Raw genomic sequence first — 21432 nt, forward strand, 5'->3', positions numbered from 1 at the left:
CCTTCCCCGGTGGAGTTGTGCAGGGGGTGTGTTTGGAACATTTTGTCACCGGCCGACTCCAAAATTCAGCGGTTCCCCATCTCAGCCCAGAAAGCAGGTAGAACAACTTTTGTGGTGTCTTTCAGCTGCCTACCGGAGCAATGTAAAAACTACCAGGAGAACTCCTGTCTGGCACCTTCCCCGGTGGAGTTGTGCATGGGGTGTGTTCGGAACATTTTGTCACCAGCCGAGTCCAAAATTCAGCGGTTCCCCATCTCAGCCCAGAAAGCAGGTAGAACAACTTTTGTGGTGTCTTTCAGCTGCCTACCGGAGCAATGTAAAAACTACCAGGAGAACTCCTGTCTGGCACCTTCCCCGGTGGAGTTGTGCATGGGGTGTGTTTGGAACATTTTGTCACCAGCCGACTCCAAAATTCAGCGGTTCCCCATCTCAGCCCAGAAAGCAGGTAGAACAACTTTTGTGGTGCCTTTCAAATGCCTACCAAGGTAGTGTAAAAACTACCAAGAGAACTCCTGCCTGGCACCTTCCCCGGTGGAGTTGTGCATGGGGTGTCTTTGGAACATTTTGTCACCGGCCGAGTCCAAAATTCAGCGATTCCCCATCTCAGCCCAGAAAGCAGGTAGAACAACTTTTGTGGTGTCCTTTTGATGCCTACCGGAGCAATGTAAAAACTACCAACAGAGCTCGTCCCTGGCACCTTCGCTAGTGGAGTTGTGCATGGGGTGTGTTTGGAACATTTTGTCACCGGCCGACTCCAAAATTCAGCGGTTCCCCATCTCAGCCCAGAAAGCAGGTAGAACAACTTTTGTGGTGCCTTTTAGCTGCCTACCAAGGTAGTGTAAAAACTATTAAGAGAACTCCTGTCTGGCACCTTCCCCGGTGGAGTTGTGCATGGGGTGTGTTTGGAACATTTTGTCACCGGCCGAGTCCAAAATTCAGCGTTTCCCCATCTCAGCCCAGAAAGCAGGTAGAACAACTTTTGTGGTGTCTTTCAGCTGCCTACCGGAGCAATGTAAAAACTACCAGGAGAACTCCTGTCTGGCACCTTCCCCGGTGGAGTTGTGCATGGGCTGTGTTCGGAATATTTTGTCACCAGCCGAGTCCAAAAATTCAGCGGTTCCCCATCTCAGCCCAGAAAGCAGGTAGAACAACTTTTGTGGTGCCTTTCAAATGCCTACCAAGGTAGTGTAAAAACTACCAAGAGAACTCCTGTCTGGCACCTTCCCCGGTGGAGTTGTGCATGGGGTGTGTTTGGAACATTTTGTCACCGGCCGAGTCCAAAATTCAGCGGTTCCCCATCTCAGCCCAGAAAGCAGGTAGAACAACTTTTGTGGTGCCTTTCAGGTGCCTACCAAGGTAGTGTAAAAACTACCAGGAGAACTCCTGTCTGGCACCTTCGCTAGTGGAGTTGTGCATGGGGTGTGTTTGGAACATTTTGTCACCGGCCGACTCCAAAATTCAGCGATTCCCCATCTCAGCCCAGAAAGCAGGTAGAACAACTTTTGTGGTGCCTTTCAGCTGCCTACCAAGGTAGTGTAAAAACTACTAAGAGAACTCCTGTCTGGCACCTTCCCCGGTGGAGTTGTGCAGGGGGTGTCTTTGGAACATTTTGTCACCGGCCGAGTCCAAAATTCAGCGATTCCCCATCTCAGCCCAGAAAGCAGATAGAACAACTTTTGTGGTGTCTTTCAGATGCCTACCGGAGCAATGTAAAAACTACCAGGAGAACTCCCGTCTGGCACCTTCCCCGGTGGAGTTGTGCATGGGGTGTGTTTGGAACATTTTGTCACCGGCCGAGTCCAAAATTCAGCGGTTCCCCATCTCAGCCCAGAAAGCAGGTAGAACAACTTTTGTGGTGTCTTTCAGATGCCTACCAAGGTAGTGTAAAAACTACCAGGAGAACTCCTGTCTGGCACCTTCCCCGGTGGAGTTGTGCATGGGGTGTGTTTGGAACATTTTGTCACCAGCCGAGTCCAAAATTCAGCGGTTCCCCATCTCAGCCCAGAAAGCAGGTAGAACAACTTTTGTGGTGTCTTTCAGATGCCTACCAAGGTAGTGTAAAAACTCTCAAGAGAACTCTTGTCTGGCACCTTCCCCGGTGGAGTTGTGCATGGCGTGTCTTTGGAACATTTTGTCACCAGTCGACTCCAAAATTCAGCGGTTCCCCATCTCAGCCCAGAAAGCAGGTAGAACAACTTTTGTGGTGCCTTTCAGGTGCCTACCAAGGTAGTGTAAAAACTACTAAGAGAACTCCTGTCTGGCACCTTCCCCGGTGGAGTTGTGCATGGGGTGTCTTTGGAACATTTTGTCACCAGCCGAGTCCAAAATTCAGCGGTTCCCCATCTCAGCCCAGAAAGCAGGTAGAACAACTTTTGTGGTGTCTTTCAGATGCCTACCGGAGCAATGTAAAAACTACCAGGAGAACTCCTGTCTGGCACCTTCCCCGGTGGAGTTGTGCAGGGGGTGTGTTTGGAACATTTTGTCACCAGCCGAGTCCAAAATTCAGCGGTTCCCCATCTCAGCCCAGAAAGCAGGTAGAACAACTTTTGTGGTGTCTTTCAGATGCCTACCGGAGCAATGTAAAAACTACCAGGAGAACTCCTGCCTGGCACCTTCCCTAGTGGAGTTGTGCATGGGGTGTGTTTGGAACATTTTGTCACCGGCCGAGTCCAAAATTCAGCGATTCCCCATCTCAGCCCAGAAAGCAGATAGAACAACTTTTGTGGTGTCTTTCAGATGCCTACCGGAGCAATGTAAAAACTACCAGGAGAACTCCCGTCTGGCACCTTCCCCGGTGGAGTTGTGCAGGGGGTGTGTTTGGAACATTTTGTCACCAGCCGAGTCCAAAATTCAGCGTTTCCCCATCTCAGCCCAGAAAGCAGGTAGAACAACTTTTGTGGTGCCTTTCAGCTGCCTACCAAGGTAGTGTAAAAACTACTAAGAGAACTCCTGTCTGGCACCTTCCCCGGTGGAGTTGTGCATGGGGTGTGTTTGGAACATTTTGTCACCGGGCGACTCCAAAATTCAGCGGTTCCCCATCTCAGCCCAGAAAGCAGGTAGAACAACTTTTGTGGTGTCTTTCAGATGCCTACCGGAGCAATGTAAAAACTACCAGGAGAACTCCTGTCTGGCACCTTCCCCGGTGGAGTTGTGCATGGGGTGTCTTTGGAACATTTTGTCACCAGCCGAGTCCAAAAATTCAGCGGTTCCCCATCTCAGCCCAGAAAGCAGGTAGAACAACTTTTGTGGTGCCTTTCAGCTGCCTACCAAGGTAGTGTAAAAACTACCAAGAGAACTCCTGTCTGGCACCTTCCCCGGTGGAGTTGTGCATGGGGTGTGTTTGGAACATTTTGTCACCGGGCGACTCCAAAATTCAGCGGTTCCCCATCTCAGCCCAGAAAGCAGGTAGAACAACTTTTGTGGTGTCCTTTTGATGCCTACCGGAGCAATGTAAAAACTACCAACAGAGCTCGTCCCTGGCACCTTCGCTAGTGGAGTTGTGCATGGGGTGTGTTCGGAACATTTTGTCACCGGCCGACTCCAAAATTCAGCGGTTCCCCATCTCAGCCCAGAAAGCAGGTAGAACAACTTTTGTGGTGCCTTTTAGCTGCCTACCAAGGTAGTGTAAAAACTATTAAGAGAACTCCTGCCTGGCACCTTCCCCGGTGGAGTTGTGCATGGGGTGTGTTTGGAACATTTTGTCACCGGCCGAGTCCAAAATTCAGCGTTTCCCCATCTCAGCCCAGAAAGCAGGTAGAACAACTTTTGTGGTGTCTTTCAGATGCCTACCGGAGCAATGTAAAAACTACAGGAGAACTCCTGTCTGGCACCTTCCCCGGTGGAGTTGTGCATGGGGTGTGTTCGTAATATTTTGTCACCAGCCGAGTCCAAAAATTCAGCGGTTCCCCATCTCAGCCCAGAAAGCAGGTAGAACAACTTTTGTGGTGCCTTTCAAATGCCTACCAAGGTAGTGTAAAAACTACCAAGAGAACTCCTGCCTGGCACCTTCCCCGGTGGAGTTGTGCAGGGGGTGTGTTTGGAACATTTTGTCACCGGCCGAGTCCAAAATTCAGCGGTTCCCCATCTCAGCCCAGAAAGCAGGTAGAACAACTTTTGTGGTGCCTTTCAGGTGCCTACCAAGGTAGTGTAAAAAACTACCAGGAGAACTCCTGTCTGGCACCTTCGCTAGTGGAGTTGTGCATGGGGTGTGTTTGGAACATTTTGTCACCGGCCGACTCCAAAATTCAGCGGTTCCCCATCTCAGCCCAGAAAGCAGGTAGAACAACTTTTGTGGTGCCTTTCAGCTGCCTACCAAGGTAGTGTAAAAACTACTAAGAGAACTCCTGTCTGGCACCTTCCCCGGTGGAGTTGTGCAGGGGGTGTGTTTGGAACATTTTGTCACCAGCCGACTCCAAAATTCAGCGGTTCCCCATCTCAGCCCAGAAAGCAGGTAGAACAACTTTTGTGGTGTCTTTCAGATGCCTACCGGAGCAATGTAAAAACTACCAGGAGAACTCCTGTCTGGCACCTTCCCCGGTGGAGTTGTGCATGGGGTGTCTTTGGAACATTTTGTCACCGGCCGAGTCCAAAATTCAGCGGTTCCCCATCTCAGCCCAGAAAGCAGGTAGAACAACTTTTGTGGTGCCTTTCAGGTGCCTACCAAGGTAGTGTAAAAACTACCAGGAGAACTCCTGTCTGGCACCTTCCCCGGTGGAGTTGTGCAGGGGGTGTGTTTGGAACATTTTGTCACCGGCCGACTCCAAAATTCAGCGGTTCCCCATCTTAGCCCTGAAAGCAGGTAGAACAACTTTTGTGGTGTCTTTCAGATGCCTACCGGAGCAATGTAAAAACTACCAGGAGAACTCCTGTCTGGCACCTTCCCCGGTGGAGTTGTGCAGGGGGTGTGTTTGGAACATTTTGTCACCAGCCGAGTCCAAAATTCAGCTGTTCCCCATCTCAGCCCAGAAAGCAGGTAGAACAACTTTTTTGGTGTCTTTCAGATGCCTACCAAGGTAGTGTAAAAACTACTAAGAGAACTCCTGTCTGGCACCTTCCCCGGTGGAGTTGTGCAGGGGGTGTCTTTGGAACATTTTGTCACCGGCCGAGTCCAAAATTCAGCGGTTCCCCATCTCAGCCCAGAAAGCAGGTAGAACAACTTTTGTGGTGTCTTTCAGATGCCTACCAAGGTAGTGTAAAAACTATCAAGAGAACGCTTGTCTGGCACATTCCCCGGTGGAGTTGTGCATGGGGTGTCTTTGGAGCATTTTGTCACCGGCCGAGTCCAAAATTCAGCGGTTCCCCATCTCAGCCCAGAAAGCAGGTAGAACAACTTTTGTGGTGTCTTTCAGATGCCTACCGGAGCAATGTAAAAACTACCAGGAGAACTCCTGTCTGGCACCTTCCCCGGTGGAGTTGTGCATGGGGTGTGTTCGGAACATTTTGTCACCAGCCGAGTCCAAAAATTCAGCGGTTCCCCATCTCAGCCCAGAAAGCAGGTAGAACAACTTTTGTGGTGTCTTTCAGCTGCCTACCAAGGTAGTGTAAAAACTACCAAGAGAACTCCTGCCTGGCACCTTCCCCGGTGGAGTTGTGCATGGGGTGTGTTTGGAACATTTTGTCACCGGGCGACTCCAAAATTCAGCGGTTCCCCATCTCAGCCCAGAAAGCAGGTAGAACAACTTTTGTGGTGCCTTTCAGGTGCCTACCAAGGTAGTGTAAAAACTACTAAGAGAACTCCTGTCTGGCACCTTCCCCGGTGGAGTTGTGCATGGGGTGTCTTTGGAACATTTTGTCACTGGCCGAGTCCAAAATTCAGCGGTTCCCCATCTCAGCCCAGAAAGCAGGTAGAACAACTTTTGTGGTGTCTTTCAGATGCCTACCGGAGCAATGTAAAAACTACCAGGAGAACTCCTGTCTGGCACCTTCCCCGGTGGAGTTGTGCATGGGGTGTGTTTGGAACATTTTGTCACCAGCCGACTCCAAAATTCAGCGGATCCCCATCTCAGCCCAGAAAGCAGGTAGAACAACTTTTGTGGTGCCTTTCAAATGCCTACCAAGGTAGTGTAAAAACTACCAAGAGAACTCCTGCCTGGCACCTTCCCCGGTGGAGTTGTGCATGGGGTGTCTTTGGAACATTTTGTCACCGGCCGAGTCCAAAATTCAGCGATTCCCCATCTCAGCCCAGAAAGCAGGTAGAACAACTTTTGTGGTATCCTTTTGATGCCTACCGGAGCAATGTAAAAACTACCAACAGAGCTCGTCCCTGGCACCTTCGCTAGTGGAGTTGTGCATGGGGTGTGTTTGGAACATTTTGTCACCGGCCGAGTCCAAAATTCAGCGGTTCCCCATCTTAGCCCTGAAAGCAGGTAGAACAACTTTTGTGGTGTCTTTCAGATGCCTACCGGAGCAATGTAAAAACTACCAGGAGAACTCCTGTCTGGCACCTTCCCCGGTGGAGTTGTGCAGGGGGTGTGTTTGGAACATTTTGTCACCAGCCGAGTCCAAAATTCAGCGGTTCCCCATCTCAGCCCAGAAAGCAGGTAGAACAACTTTTGTAGTGTCTTTCAGATGCCTACCGGAGCAATGTAAAAACTACCAGGAGAACTCCTGTCTGGCACCTTCCCCGGTGGAGTTGTGCAGGGGGTGTCTTTGGAACATTTTGTCACCGGCCGAGTCCAAAATTCAGCGGTTCCCCATCTCAGCCCAGAAAGCAGATAGAACAACTTTTGTGGTGTCTTTCAGATGCCTACCGGAGCAATGTAAAAACTACCAGGAGAACTCCTGTCTGGCACCTTCCCCGGTGGAGTTGTGCAGGGGGTGTGTTTGAAACATTTTGTCACCAGCCGACTCCAAAATTCAGCTGTTCCCCATCTCAGCCCAGAAAGCAGGTAGAACAACTTTTGTGGTGCCTTTCAGCTGCCTACCAAGGTAGTGTAAAAACTATTAAGAGAACTCCTGTCTGGCACCTTCCCCGGTGGAGTTGTGCAGGGGGTGTGTTTGGAACATTTTGTCACCGGCCGAGTCCAAAATTCAGCGGTTCCCCATCTCAGCCCAGAAAGCAGGTAGAACAACTTTTGTGGTGTCTTTCAGCTGCCTACCGGAGCAATGTAAAAACTACCAAGAGAACTCCTGTCTGGCACCTTCCCCGGTGGAGTTGTGCATGGGGTGTGTTCGGAACATTTTGTCACCAGCCGAGTCCAAAAATTCAGCGGTTCCCCATCTCAGCCCAGAAAGCAGGTAGAACAACTTTTGTGGTGTCTTTCAGCTGCCTACCAAGGTAGTGTAAAAACTACCAAGAGAACTCCTGCCTGGCACCTTCCCCGGTGGAGTTGTGCAGGGGGTGTGTTTGGAACATTTTGTCACCGGGCGACTCCAAAATTCAGCGGTTCCCCATCTCAGCCCAGAAAGCAGGTAGAACAACTTTTGTGGTGCCTTTCAGGTGCCTACCAAGGTAGTGTAAAAACTACTAAGAGAACTCCTGTCTGGCACCTTCCCCGGTGGAGTTGTGCATGGGGTGTCTTTGGAACATTTTGTCACTGGCCGAGTCCAAAATTCAGCGGTTCCCCATCTCAGCCCAGAAAGCAGGTAGAACAACTTTTGTGGTGTCTTTCAGCTGCCTACCGGAGCAATGTAAAAACTACCAGGAGAACTCCTGTCTGGCACCTTCCCCGGTGGAGTTGTGCAGGGGGTGTGTTTGGAACATTTTGTCACCAGCCGAGTCCAAAATTCAGCGGTTCCCCATCTCAGCCCAGAAAGCAGGTAGAACAACTTTTGTGGTGTCTTTCAGATGCCTACCGGAGCAATGTAAAAACTACCTGGAGAACTCCTGCCTGGCACCTTCCCCGGTGGAGTTGTGCATGGGGTGTCTTTGGAACATTTTGTCACCGGCCGAGTCCAAAATTCAGCGATTCCCCATCTCAGCCCAGAAAGCAGGTAGAACAACTTTTGTGGTGTCTTTCAGATGCCTACCGGAGCAATGTAAAAACTACCAGGAGAACTCCCGTCTGGCACCTTCCCCGGTGGAGTTGTGCAGGGGGTGTGTTTGGAACATTTTGTCACCAGCCGAGTCCAAAATTCAGCGTTTCCCCATCTCAGCCCAGAAAGCAGGTAGAACAACTTTTGTGGTGTCTTTCAGATGCCTACCAAGGTACTGTAAAAACTACTAAGAGAACTCCTGCCTGGCACCTTCCCCGGTGGAGTTGTGCATGGGGTGTGTTTGGAACATTTTGTCACCGGCCGAGTCCAAAATTCAGCGTTTCCCCATCTCAGCCCAGAAAGCAGGTAGAACAACTTTTGTGGTGCCTTTCAGCTGCCTACCAAGGTAGTGTAAAAACTACCAGGAGAACTCCTGTCTGGCACCTTCCCCGGTGGAGTTGTGCATGGGGTGTCTTTGGAACATTTTGTCACAAGCCGACTCCAAAATTCAGCGGTTCCCCATCTCAGCCCAGAAAGCAGGTAGAACAACTTTTGTGGTGTCTTTCAGATGCCTACCAGAGCAATGTAAAAACTACCAGGAGAACTCCTGCCTGGCACCTTCCCCGGTGGAGTTGTGCATGGGGTGTCTTTGGAACATTTTGTCACTGGCCGAGTCCAAAATTCAGCGGTTCCCCATCTCAGCCCAGAAAGCAGGTAGAACAACTTTTGTGGTGTCTTTCAGATGCCTACCGGAGCAATGTAAAAACTACCAGGAGAACTCCTGTCTGGCACCTTCCCCGGTGGAGTTGTGCATGGGGTGTGTTTGGAACATTTTGTCACCAGCCGACTCCAAAATTCAGCGGATCCCCATCTCAGCCCAGAAAGCAGGTAGAACAACTTTTGTGGTGCCTTTCAGGTGCCTACCAAGGTAGTGTAAAAACTACCAGGAGAACTCCTGTCTGGCACCTTCGCTAGTGGAGTTGTGCATGGGGTGTGTTTGGAACATTTTGTCACCGGCCGACTCCAAAATTCAGCGGTTCCCCATCTCAGCCCAGAAAGCAGGTAGAACAACTTTTGTGGTGTCTTTCAGCTGCCTACCAAGGTAGTGTAAAAACTACTAAGAGAACTCCTGTCTGGCACCTTCCCCGGTGGAGTTGTGCAGGGGGTGTGTTTGGAACATTTTGTCACCGGCCGAGTCCAAAATTCAGCGGTTCCCCATCTCAGCCCAGAAAGCAGGTAGAACAACTTTTGTGGTGTCTTTCAGATGCCTACCGGAGCAATGTAAAAACTACCAGGAGAACTCCTGCGTGGCACCTTCCCCGGTGGAGTTGTGCATGGGGTGTCTTTGGAACATTTTGTCACCGGCCGAGTCCAAAATTCAGCGATTCCCCATCTCAGCCCAGAAAGCAGGTAGAACAACTTTTGTGGTGCCTTTCAGGTGCCTACCAAGGTAGTGTAAAAACTACCAGGAGAACTCCTGTCTGGCACCTTCCCCGGTGGAGTTGTGCAGGGGGTGTGTTTGGAACATTTTGTCACCGGCCGAGTCCAAAATTCAGCGGTTCCCCATCTCAGCCCAGAAAGCAGGTAGAACATCTTTTGTGGTGTCTTTTAGATGCCTACCGGAGCAATGTAAAAACTACCAGGAGAACTCCTGTCTGGCACCTTCCCCGGTATAGTTGTGCAGGGGGTGTCTTTGGAACATTTTGTCACCGGCCGACTCCAAAATTCAGCTGTTCCCCATCTCAGCCCAGAAAGCAGATAGAACAACTTTTGTGGTGTCTTTCAGATGCCTACCGGAGCAATGTAAAAACTACCAGGAGAACTCCCGTCTGGCACCTTCCCCGGTGGAGTTGTGCAGGGGGTGTGTTTGGAACATTTTGTCACCAGCCGAGTCCAAAATTCAGCGGTTCCCCATCTCAGCCCAGAAAGCAGGTAGAACAACTTTTTTGGTGTCTTTCAGATGCCTACCAAGGTAGTGTAAAAACTACTAAGAGAACTCCTGTCTGGCACCTTCCCCGGTGGAGTTGTGCATGGGGTGTCTTTGGAACATTTTGTCACCGGCCGAGTCCAAAATTCAGCGGTTCCCCATCTCAGCCCAGAAAGCAGGTAGAACAACTTTTGTGGTGTCTTTCAGATGCCTACCAAGGTAGTGTAAAAACTATCAAGAGAACGCTTGTCTGGCACATTCCCCGGTGGAGTTGTGCATGGGGTGTCTTTGGAGCATTTTGTCACCGGCCGAGTCCAAAATTCAGCGGTTCCCCATCTCAGCCCAGAAAGCAGGTAGAACAACTTTTGTGGTGTCTTTCAGATGCCTACCGGAGCAATGTAAAAACTACCAGGAGAACTCCTGTCTGGCACCTTCCCCGGTGGAGTTGTGCATGGGGTGTGTTCGGAACATTTTGTCACCAGCCGAGTCCAAAAATTCAGCGGTTCCCCATCTCAGCCCAGAAAGCAGGTAGAACAACTTTTGTGGTGTCTTTCAGCTGCCTACCAAGGTAGTGTAAAAACTACCAAGAGAACTCCTGCCTGGCACCTTCCCCGGTGGAGTTGTGCATGGGGTGTGTTTGGAACATTTTGTCACCGGGCGACTCCAAAATTCAGCGGTTCCCCATCTCAGCCCAGAAAGCAGGTAGAACAACTTTTGTGGTGCCTTTCAGGTGCCTACCAAGGTAGTGTAAAAACTACTAAGAGAACTCCTGTCTGGCACCTTCCCCGGTGGAGTTGTGCATGGGGTGTCTTTGGAACATTTTGTCACTGGCCGAGTCCAAAATTCAGCGGTTCCCCATCTCAGCCCAGAAAGCAGGTAGAACAACTTTTGTGGTGTCTTTCAGATGCCTACCGGAGCAATGTAAAAACTACCAGGAGAACTCCTGTCTGGCACCTTCCCCGGTGGAGTTGTGCATGGGGTGTGTTTGGAACATTTTGTCACCAGCCGACTCCAAAATTCAGCGGATCCCCATCTCAGCCCAGAAAGCAGGTAGAACAACTTTTGTGGTGCCTTTCAAATGCCTACCAAGGTAGTGTAAAAACTACCAAGAGAACTCCTGCCTGGCACCTTCCCCGGTGGAGTTGTGCATGGGGTGTCTTTGGAACATTTTGTCACCGGCCGAGTCCAAAATTCAGCGATTCCCCATCTCAGCCCAGAAAGCAGGTAGAACAACTTTTGTGGTATCCTTTTGATGCCTACCGGAGCAATGTAAAAACTACCAACAGAGCTCGTCCCTGGCACCTTCGCTAGTGGAGTTGTGCATGGGGTGTGTTTGGAACATTTTGTCACCGGCCGACTCCAAAATTCAGCGGTTCCCCATCTTAGCCCTGAAAGCAGGTAGAACAACTTTTGTGGTGTCTTTCAGATGCCTACCGGAGCAATGTAAAAACTACCAGGAGAACTCCTGTCTGGCACCTTCCCCGGTGGAGTTGTGCAGGGGGTGTGTTTGGAACATTTTGTCACCAGCCGAGTCCAAAATTCAGCGGTTCCCCATCTCAGCCCAGAAAGCAGGTAGAACAACTTTTGTAGTGTCTTTCAGATGCCTACCGGAGCAATGTAAAAACTACCAGGAGAACTCCTGTCTGGCACCTTCCCCGGTGGAGTTGTGCAGGGGGTGTGTTTGGAACATTTTGTCACCGGCCGAGTCCAAAATTCAGCGGTTCCCCATCTCAGCCCAGAAAGCAGGTAGAACAACTTTTGTGGTGCCTTTCAAATGCCTACCAAGGTAGTGTAAAAACTATCAAGAGAACGCTTGTCTGGCACATTCCCCGGTGGAGTTGTGCATGGGGTGTCTTTGGAACATTTTGTCACCGGCCGAGTCCAAAATTCAGCGATTCCCCATCTCAGCCCAGAAAGCAGATAGAACAACTTTTGTGGTGTCTTTCAGATGCCTACCGGAGCAATGTAAAAACTACCAGGAGAACTCCTGTCTGGCACCTTCCCCGGTGGAGTTGTGCAGGGGGTGTGTTTGAAACATTTTGTCACCAGCCGACTCCAAAATTCAGCGATTCCCCATCTCAGCCCAGAAAGCAGGTAGAACAACTTTTGTGGTGCCTTTCAGCTGCCTACCAAGGTAGTGTAAAAACTATTAAGAGAACTCCTGTCTGGCACCTTCCCCGGTGGAGTTGTGCAGGGGGTGTGTTTGGAACATTTTGTCACCGGCCGAGTCCAAAATTCAGCGGTTCCCCATCTCAGCCCAGAAAGCAGGTAGAACAACTTTTGTGGTGTCTTTCAGCTGCCTACCGGAGCAATGTAAAAACTACCAAGAGAACTCCTGTCTGGCACCTTCCCCGGTGGAGTTGTGCATGGGGTGTGTTCGGAACATTTTGTCACCAGCCGAGTCCAAAAATTCAGCGATTCCCCATCTCAGCCCAGAAAGCAGGTAGAACAACTTTTGTGGTGTCTTTCAGCTGCCTACCAAGGTAGTGTAAAAACTACCAAGAGAACTCCTGCCTGGCACCTTCCCCGGTGGAGTTGTGCATGGGGTGTGTTTGGAACATTTTGTCACCGGGCGACTCCAAAATTCAGCGGTTCCCCATCTCAGCCCAGAAAGCAGGTAGAACAACTTTTGTGGTGCCTTTCAGGTGCCTACCAAGGTAGTGTAAAAACTACTAAGAGAACTCCTGTCTGGCACCTTCCCCGGTGGAGTTGTGCAGGGGGTGTCTTTGGAACATTTTGTCACTGGCCGAGTCCAAAATTCAGCGGTTCCCCATCTCAGCCCAGAAAGCAGGTAGAACAACTTTTGTGGTGTCTTTCAGATGCCTACCGGAGCAATGTAAAAACTACCAGGAGAACTCCTGTCTGGCACCTTCCCCGGTGGAGTTGTGCAGGGGGTGTGTTTGGAACATTTTGTCACCAGCCGACTCCAAAATTCAGCGGTTCCCCATCTCAGCCCAGAAAGCAGGTAGAACAACTTTTGTGGTGTCTTTCAGATGCCTACCGGAGCAATGTAAAAACTACCAGGAGAACTCCTGTCTGGCACCTTCCCCGGTGGAGTTGTGCATGGGGTGTCTTTGGAACATTTTGTCACCGGCCGAGTCCAAAATTCAGCGATTCCCCATCTCAGCCCAGAAAGCAGATAGAACAACTTTTGTGGTGTCTTTCAGATGCCTACCGGAGCAATGTAAAAACTACCAGGAGAACTCCCGTCTGGCACCTTCCCCGGTGGAGTTGTGCAGGGGGTGTGTTTGGAACATTTTGTCACCAGCCGAGTCCAAAATTCAGCGGTTCCCCATCTCAGCCCAGAAAGCAGGTAGAACAACTTTTGTGGTGTCTTTCAGATGCCTACCAAGGTACTGTAAAAACTACTAAGAGAACTCCTGTCTGGCACCTTCCCCGGTGGAGTTGTGCATGGGGTGTGTTTGGAACATTTTGTCACCGGCCGAGTCCAAAATTCAGCGGTTCCCCATCTCAGCCCAGAAAGCAGGTAGAACAACTTTTGTGGTGCCTTTCAGCTGCCTACCAAGGTAGTGTAAAAACTACCAGGAGAACTCCTGCCTGGCACCTTCCCCGGTGGAGTTGTGCATGGGGTGTCTTTGGAACATTTTGTCACTGGCCGAGTCCAAAATTCAGCGGTTCCCCATCTCAGCCCAGAAAGCAGGTAGAACAACTTTTGTGGTGTCTTTCAGATGCCTACCGGAGCAATGTAAAAACTACCAGGAGAACTCCTGTCTGGCACCTTCCCCGGTGGAGTTGTGCATGGGGTGTGTTTGGAACATTTTGTCACCAGCCGACTCCAAAATTCAGCGGTTCCCCATCTCAGCCCAGAAAGCAGGTAGAACAACTTTTGTGGTGCCTTTCAAATGCCTACCAAGGTAGTGTAAAAACTATTCAGAGAACTCCTGTCTGGCACCTTCCCCGGTGGAGTTGTGCATGGGGTGTCTTTGGAACATTTTGTCACCGGGCGACTCCAAAATTCAGCGATTCCCCATCTCAGCCCAGAAAGCAGGTAGAACAACTTTTGTGGTATCCTTTTGATGCCTACCGGAGCAATGTAAAAACTACCAGGAGAACTCCTGTCTGGCACCTTCGCTAGTGGAGTTGTGCATGGGGTGTGTTTGGAACATTTTGTCACCGGCCGACTCCAAAATTCAGCTGTTCCCCATCTCAGCCCAGAAAGCAGATAGAACAACTTTTGTGGTGTCTTTCAGATGCCTACCGGAGCAATGTAAAAACTACCAGGAGAACTCCTGTCTGGCACCTTCCCCGGTGGAGTTGTGCAGGGGGTGTGTTTGGAACATTTTGTCACCAGCCGAGTCCAAAATTCAGCGGTTCCCCATCTCAGCCCAGAAAGCAGGTAGAACAACTTTTGTAGTGTCTTTCAGATGCCTACCGGAGCAATGTAAAAACTACCAGGAGAACTCCCGTCTGGCACCTTCCCCGGTGGAGTTGTGCAGGGGGTGTGTTTGGAACATTTTGTCACCGGCCGAGTCCAAAATTCAGCGGTTCCCCATCTCAGCCCAGAAAGCAGGTAGAACAACTTTTGTGGTGTCTTTCAGATGCCTACCAAGGTAGTGTAAAAACTATCAAGAGAACGCTTGTCTGGCACATTCCCCGGTGGAGTTGTGCATGGGGTGTCTTTGGAACATTTTGTCACCGGCCGAGTCCAAAATTCAGCGATTCCCCATCTCAGCCCAGAAAGCAGATAGAACAACTTTTGTGGTGTCTTTCAGATGCCTACCGGAGCAATGTAAAAACTACCAGGAGAACTCCTGTCTGGCACCTTCCCCGGTGGAGTTGTGCAGGGGGTGTGTTTGAAACATTTTGTCACCAGCCGACTCCAAAATTCAGCGATTCCCCATCTCAGCCCAGAAAGCAGGTAGAACAACTTTTGTGGTGCCTTTCAGCTGCCTACCAAGGTAGTGTAAAAACTATTAAGAGAACTCCTGTCTGGCACCTTCCCCGGTGGAGTTGTGCAGGGGGTGTGTTTGGAACATTTTGTCACCGGCCGAGTCCAAAATTCAGCGGTTCCCCATCTCAGCCCAGAAAGCAGGTAGAACAACTTTTGTGGTGCCTTTCAGGTGCCTACCAAGGTAGTGTAAAAACTACTAAGAGAACTCCTGTCTGGCACCTTCCCCGGTGGAGTTGTGCATGGGGTGTCTTTGGAACATTTTGTCACTGGCCGAGTCCAAAATTCAGCGGTTCCCCATCTCAGCCCAGAAAGCAGGTAGAACAACTTTTGTGGTGTCTTTCAGCTGCCTACCGGAGCAATGTAAAAACTACCAGGAGAACTCCTGTCTGGCACCTTCCCCGGTGGAGTTGTGCATGGGGTGTGTTTGGAACATTTTGTCACCGGGCGACTCCAAAATTCAGCGGTTCCCCATCTCAGCCCAGAAAGCAGGTAGAACAACTTTTGTGGTGCCTTTCAGGTGCCTACCAAGGTAGTGTAAAAACTACTAAGAGAACTCCTGTCTGGCACCTTCCCCGGTGGAGTTGTGCATGGGGTGTCTTTGGAACATTTTGTCACTGGCCGAGTCCAAAATTCAGCGGTTCCCCATCTCAGCCCAGAAAGCAGGTAGAACAACTTTTGTGGTGCCTTTCAGCTGCCTACCAAGGTAGTGTAAAAACTATTAAGAGAACTCCTGTCTGGCACCTTCCCCGGTGGAGTTGTGCATGGGGTGTGTTTGGAACATTTTGTCACCGGCCGAGTCCAAAATTCAGCGATTCCCCATCTCAGCCCAGAAAGCAGGAAGAACAACTTTTGTGGTGCCCTTTTGATGCCTACCGGAGCAATGTAAAAACTACCAAAAGAGCTCGTCCCTGGCACCTTCGCTAGTGGAGTTGTGCATGGGGTGTGTTTGGAACATTTTGTCACCGGCCGACTCCAAAATTCAGCGGTTCCCCATCTCAGCCCAGAAAGCAGGTAGAACAACTTTTGTGGTGTCTTTCAGCTGCCTACCGGAGCAATGTAAAAACTACCAAGAGAACTCCTGTCTGGCACCTTCCCCGGTGGAGTTGTGCATGGGGTGTGTTCGGAACATTTTGTCACCGGCCGAGTCCAAAAATTCAGCGGTTCCCCATCTCAGCCCAGAAAGCAGGTAGAACAACTTTTGTGGTGTCTTTCAGATGCCTACCGGAGCAATGTAAAAACTACCAGGAGAACTCCTGCCTGGCACCTTCCCCGGTGGAGTTGTGCAGGGGGTGTGTTTGGAACATTTTGTCACCAGCCGAGTCCAAAATTCAGCGGTTCCCCATCTCAGCCCAGAAAGCAGGTAGAACAACTTTTGTGGTGCCTTTCAGCTGCCTACCAAGGTAGTGTAAAAACTATTAAGAGAACTCCTGTCTGGCACCTTCCCCGGTGGAGTTGTGCAGGGGGTGTGTTTGGAACATTTTGTCACCGGCCGAGTCCAAAATTCAGCGGTTCCCCATCTCAGCCCAGAAAGCAGGTAGAACAACTTTTGTGGTGTCTTTCAGCTGCCTACCAAGGTAGTGTAAAAACTATTAAGAGAACTCCTGTCTGGCACCTTCCCCGGTGGAGTTGTGCAGGGGGTGTGTTTGGAACATTTTGTCACCGGCCGAGTCCAAAATTCAGCGGTTCCCCATCTCAGCCCAGAAAGCAGGTAGAACAACTTTTGTGGTGTCTTTCAGCTGCCTACCGGAGCAATGTAAAAACTACCAAGAGAACTCCTGTCTGGCACCTTCCCCGGTGGAGTTGTGCATGGGGTGTGTTCGGAACATTTTGTCACCGGCCGAGTCCAAAATTCAGCGGTTCCCCATCTCAGCCCAGAAAGCAGGTAGAACAACTTTTGTGGTGCCTTTCAGCTGCCTACCAAGGTAGTGTAAAAACTACTAAGAGAACTCCTGTCTGGCACCTTCCCCGGTGGAGTTGTGCATGGGGTGTCTTTGGAACATTTTGTCACCAGCCGAGTCCAAAATTCAGCGGTTCCCCATCTCAGCCCAGAAAGCAGGTAGAACAACTTTTGTGGTGTCTTTCAGCTGCCTACCGGAGCAATGTAAAAACTACCAAGAGAACTCCTGTCTGGCACCTTCCCCGGTGGAGTTGTGCATGGGGTGTGTTCGGAACATTTTGTCACCGGCCGAGTCCAAAAATTCAGCGGTTCCCCATCTCAGCCCAGAAAGCAGGTAGAACAACTTTTGTGGTGTCTTTCAGATGCCTACCGGAGCAATGTAAAAACTACCAGGAGAACTCCTGTCTGGCACCTTCCCCGGTGGAGTTGTGCAGGGGGTGTGTTTGGAACATTTTGTCACCAGCCGAGTCCAAAATTCAGCGGTTCCCCATCTCAGCCCAGAAAGCAGGTAGAACAACTTTTGTGGTGCCTTTCAGCTGCCTACCAAGGTAGTGTAAAAACTATTAAGAGAACTCCTGTCTGGCACCTTCCCCGGTGGAGTTGTGCAGGGGGTGTGTTTGGAACATTTTGTCACCGGCCGAGTCCAAAATTCAGCGGTTCCCCATCTCAGCCCAGAAAGCAGGTAGAACAACTTTTGTGGTGTCTTTCAGCTGCCTACCGGAGCAATGTAAAAACTACCAAGAGAACTCCTGTCTGGCACCTTCCCCGGTGGAGTTGTGCATGGGGTGTGTTCGGAACATTTTGTCACCAGCCGAGTCCAAAAATTCAGCGATTCCCCATCTCAGCCCAGAAAGCAGGTAGAACAACTTTTGTGGTGTCTTTCAGCTGCCTACCAAGGTAGTGTAAAAACTACCAAGAGAACTCCTGCCTGGCACCTTCCCCGGTGGAGTTGTGCATGGGGTGTGTTTGGAACATTTTGTCACCGGGCGACTCCAAAATTCAGCGGTTCCCCATCTCAGCCCAGAAAGCAGGTAGAACAACTTTTGTGGTGCCTTTCAGGTGCCTACCAAGGTAGTGTAAAAACTACTAAGAGAACTCCTGTCTGGCACCTTCCCCGGTGGAGTTGTGCATGGGGTGTCTTTGGAACATTTTGTCACTGGCCGAGTCCAAAATTCAGCGGTTCCCCATCTCAGCCCAGAAAGCAGGTAGAACAACTTTTGTGGTGTCTTTCAGATGCCTACCGGAGCAATGTAAAAACTACCAGGAGAACTCCTGTCTGGCACCTTCCCCGGTGGAGTTGTGCAGGGGGTGTGTTTGGAACATTTTGTCACCAGCCGACTCCAAAATTCAGCGGTTCCCCATCTCAGCCCTGAAAGCAGGTAGAACAACTTTTGTGGTGTCTTTCAGATGCCTACCGGAGCAATGTAAAAACTACCTGGAGAACTCCTGCCTGGCACCTTCCCCGGTGGAGTTGTGCAGGGGGTGTCTTTGGAACATTTTGTCACCGGCCGAGTCCAAAATTCAGCGATTCCCCATCTCAGCCCAGAAAGCAGATAGAACAACTTTTGTGGTGTCTTTCAGATGCCTACCGGAGCAATGTAAAAACTACCAGGAGAACTCCCGTCTGGCACCTTCCCCGGTGGAGTTGTGCAGGGGGTGTGTTTGGAACATTTTGTCACCAGCCGACTCCAAAATTCAGCGTTTCCCCATCTCAGCCCAGAAAGCAGGTAGAACAACTTTTGTGGTGTCTTTCAGATGCCTACCAAGGTACTGTAAAAACTACTAAGAGAACTCCTGTCTGGCACCTTCCCCGGTGGAGTTGTGCATGGGGTGTGTTTGGAACATTTTGTCACCGGCCGAGTCCAAAATTCAGCGGTTCCCCATCTCAGCCCAGAAAGCAGGTAGAACAACTTTTGTGGTGCCTTTCAGCTGCCTACCAAGGTAGTGTAAAAACTACCAGGAGAACTCCTGTCTGGCACCTTCCCCGGTGGAGTTGTGCATGGGGTGTCTTTGGAACATTTTGTCACCGGGCGACTCCAAAATTCAGCGGTTCCCCATCTCAGCCCAGAAAGCAGGTAGAACAACTTTTGTGGTGTCTTTCAGATGCCTACCAGAGCAATGTAAAAACTACCAGGAGAACTCCTGCCTGGCACCTTCCCCGGTGGAGTTGTGCATGGGGTGTCTTTGGAACATTTTGTCACTGGCCGAGTCCAAAATTCAGCGGTTCCCCATCTCAGCCCAGAAAGCAGGTAGAACAACTTTTGTGGTGTCTTTCAGATGCCTACCGGAGCAATGTAAAAACTACCAGGAGAACTCCTGTCTGGCACCTTCCCCGGTGGAGTTGTGCATGGGGTGTGTTTGGAACATTTTGTCACCAGCCGACTCCAAAATTCAGCGGATCCCCATCTCAGCCCAGAAAGCAGGTAGAACAACTTTTGTGGTGCCTTTCAAATGCCTACCAAGGTAGTGTAAAAACTATTCAGAGAACTCCTGTCTGGCACCTTCCCCGGTGGAGTTGTGCATGGGGTGTCTTTGGAACATTTTGTCACCGGGCGACTCCAAAATTCAGCGATTCCCCATCTCAGCCCAGAAAGCAGGTAGAACAACTTTTGTGGTATCCTTTTGATGCCTACCGGAGCAATGTAGAAACTACCAGGAGAACTCCTGTCTGGCACCTTCGCTAGTGGAGTTGTGCATGGGGTGTGTTTGGAACATTTTGTCACCGGCCGACTCCAAAATTCAGCTGTTCCCCATCTCAGCCCAGAAAGCAGATAGAACAACTTTTGTGGTGTCTTTCAGATGCCTACCGGAGCAATGTAAAAACTACCAGGAGAACTCCTGTCTGGCACCTTCCCCGGTGGAGTTGTGCAGGGGGTGTGTTTGGAACATTTTGTCACCAGCCGAGTCCAAAATTCAGCGGTTCCCCATCTCAGCCCAGAAAGCAGGTAGAACAACTTTTGTAGTGTCTTTCAGATGCCTACCGGAGCAATGTAAAAACTACCAGGAGAACTCCTGTCTGGCACCTTCCCCGGTGGAGTTGTGCAGGGGGTGTGTTTGGAACATTTTGTCACCGGCCGAGTCCAAAATTCAGCGGTTCCCCATCTCAGCCCAGAAAGCAGGTAGAACAACTTTTGTGGTGTCTTTCAGATGCCTACCAAGGTAGTGTAAAAACTATCAAGAGAACGCTTGTCTGGCACATTCCCCGGTGGAGTTGTGCATGGGGTGTCTTTGGAACATTTTGTCACCGGCCGAGTCCAAAATTCAGCGATTCCCCATCTCAGCCCAGAAAGCAGATAGAACAACTTTTGTGGTGTCTTTCAGATGCCTACCGGAGCAATGTAAAAACTACCAGGAGAACTCCTGTCTGGCACCTTCCCCGGTGGAGTTGTGCAGGGGGTGTGTTTGAAACATTTTGTCACCAGCCGACTCCAAAATTCAGCGATTCCCCATCTCAGCCCAGAAAGCAGGTAGAACAACTTTTGTGGTGCCTTTCAGCTGCCTACCAAGGTAGTGTAAAAACTATTAAGAGAACTCCTGTCTGGCACCTTCCCCGGTGGAGTTGTGCAGGGGGTGTGTTTGGAACATTTTGTCACCGGCCGAGTCCAAAATTCAGCGGTTCCCCATCTCAGCCCAGAAAGCAGGTAGAACAACTTTTGTGGTGTCTTTCAGCTGCCTACCGGAGCAATGTAAAAACTACCAAGAGAACTCCTGTCTGGCACCTTCCCCGGTGGAGTTGTGCATGGGGTGTGTTCGGAACATTTTGTCACCGGCCGAGTCCAAAAATTCAGCGTTTCCCCATCTCAGCCCAGAAAGCAGGTGGAACAACTTTTGTGGTGTCTTTCAGCTGCCTACCAAGGTAGTGTAAAAACCACCAAGAGAACTCCTGCCTGGCACCTTCCCCGGTGGAGTTGTGCATGGGGTGTGTTTGGAACATTTTGTCACCGGGCGACTCCAAAATTCAGCGGTTCCCCATCTCAGCCCAGAAAGCAGGTAGAACAACTTTTGTGGTGCCTTTCAGGTGCCTACCAAGGTAGTGTAAAAACTACTAAGAGAACTCCTGTCTGGCACCTTCCCCGGTGGAGTTGTGCATGGGGTGTCTTTGGAACATTTTGTCACTGGCCGAGTCCAAAATTCAGCGGTTCCCCATCTCAGCCCAGAAAGCAGGTAGAACAACTTTTGTGGTGTCTTTCAGATGCCTACCGGAGCAATGTAAAAACTACCAGGAGAACTCCTGTCTGGCACCTTCCCCGGTGGAGTTGTGCAGGGGGTGTGTTTGGAACATTTTGTCACCAGACGAGTCCAAAATTCAGCGGTTCCCCATCTCAGCCCAGAAAGCAGGTAGAACAACTTTTGTGGTGTCTTTCAGATGCCTACCGGAGCAATGTAAAAACTACCAGGAGAACTCCTGCCTGGCACCTTCCCCGGTGGAGTTGTGCATGGGGTGTCTTTGGAACATTTTGTCACCGGCCGAGTCCAAAATTCAGCGATTCCTCATCTCAGCCCAGAAAGCAGATAGAACAACTTTTGTGGTGTCTTTCAGATGCCTACCGGAGCAATGTAAAAACTACCAGGAGAACTCCCGTCTGGCACCTTCCCCGGTGGAGTTGTGCAGGGGGTGTGTTTGGAACATTTTGTCACCAGCCGAGTCCAAAATTCAGCGTTTCCCCATCTCAGCCCAGAAAGCAGGTAGAACAACCTTTGTGGTGTCTTTCAGATGCCTACCAAGGTACTGTAAAAACTACTAAGAGAACTCCTGTCTGGCACCTTCCCCGGTGGAGTTGT

The sequence above is a fragment of the Falco cherrug genome, unplaced genomic scaffold (assembly GCF_023634085.1).
Source record: "Falco cherrug isolate bFalChe1 unplaced genomic scaffold, bFalChe1.pri scaffold_31, whole genome shotgun sequence".
Lineage (NCBI taxonomy): Eukaryota > Metazoa > Chordata > Aves > Falconiformes > Falconidae > Falco > Falco cherrug.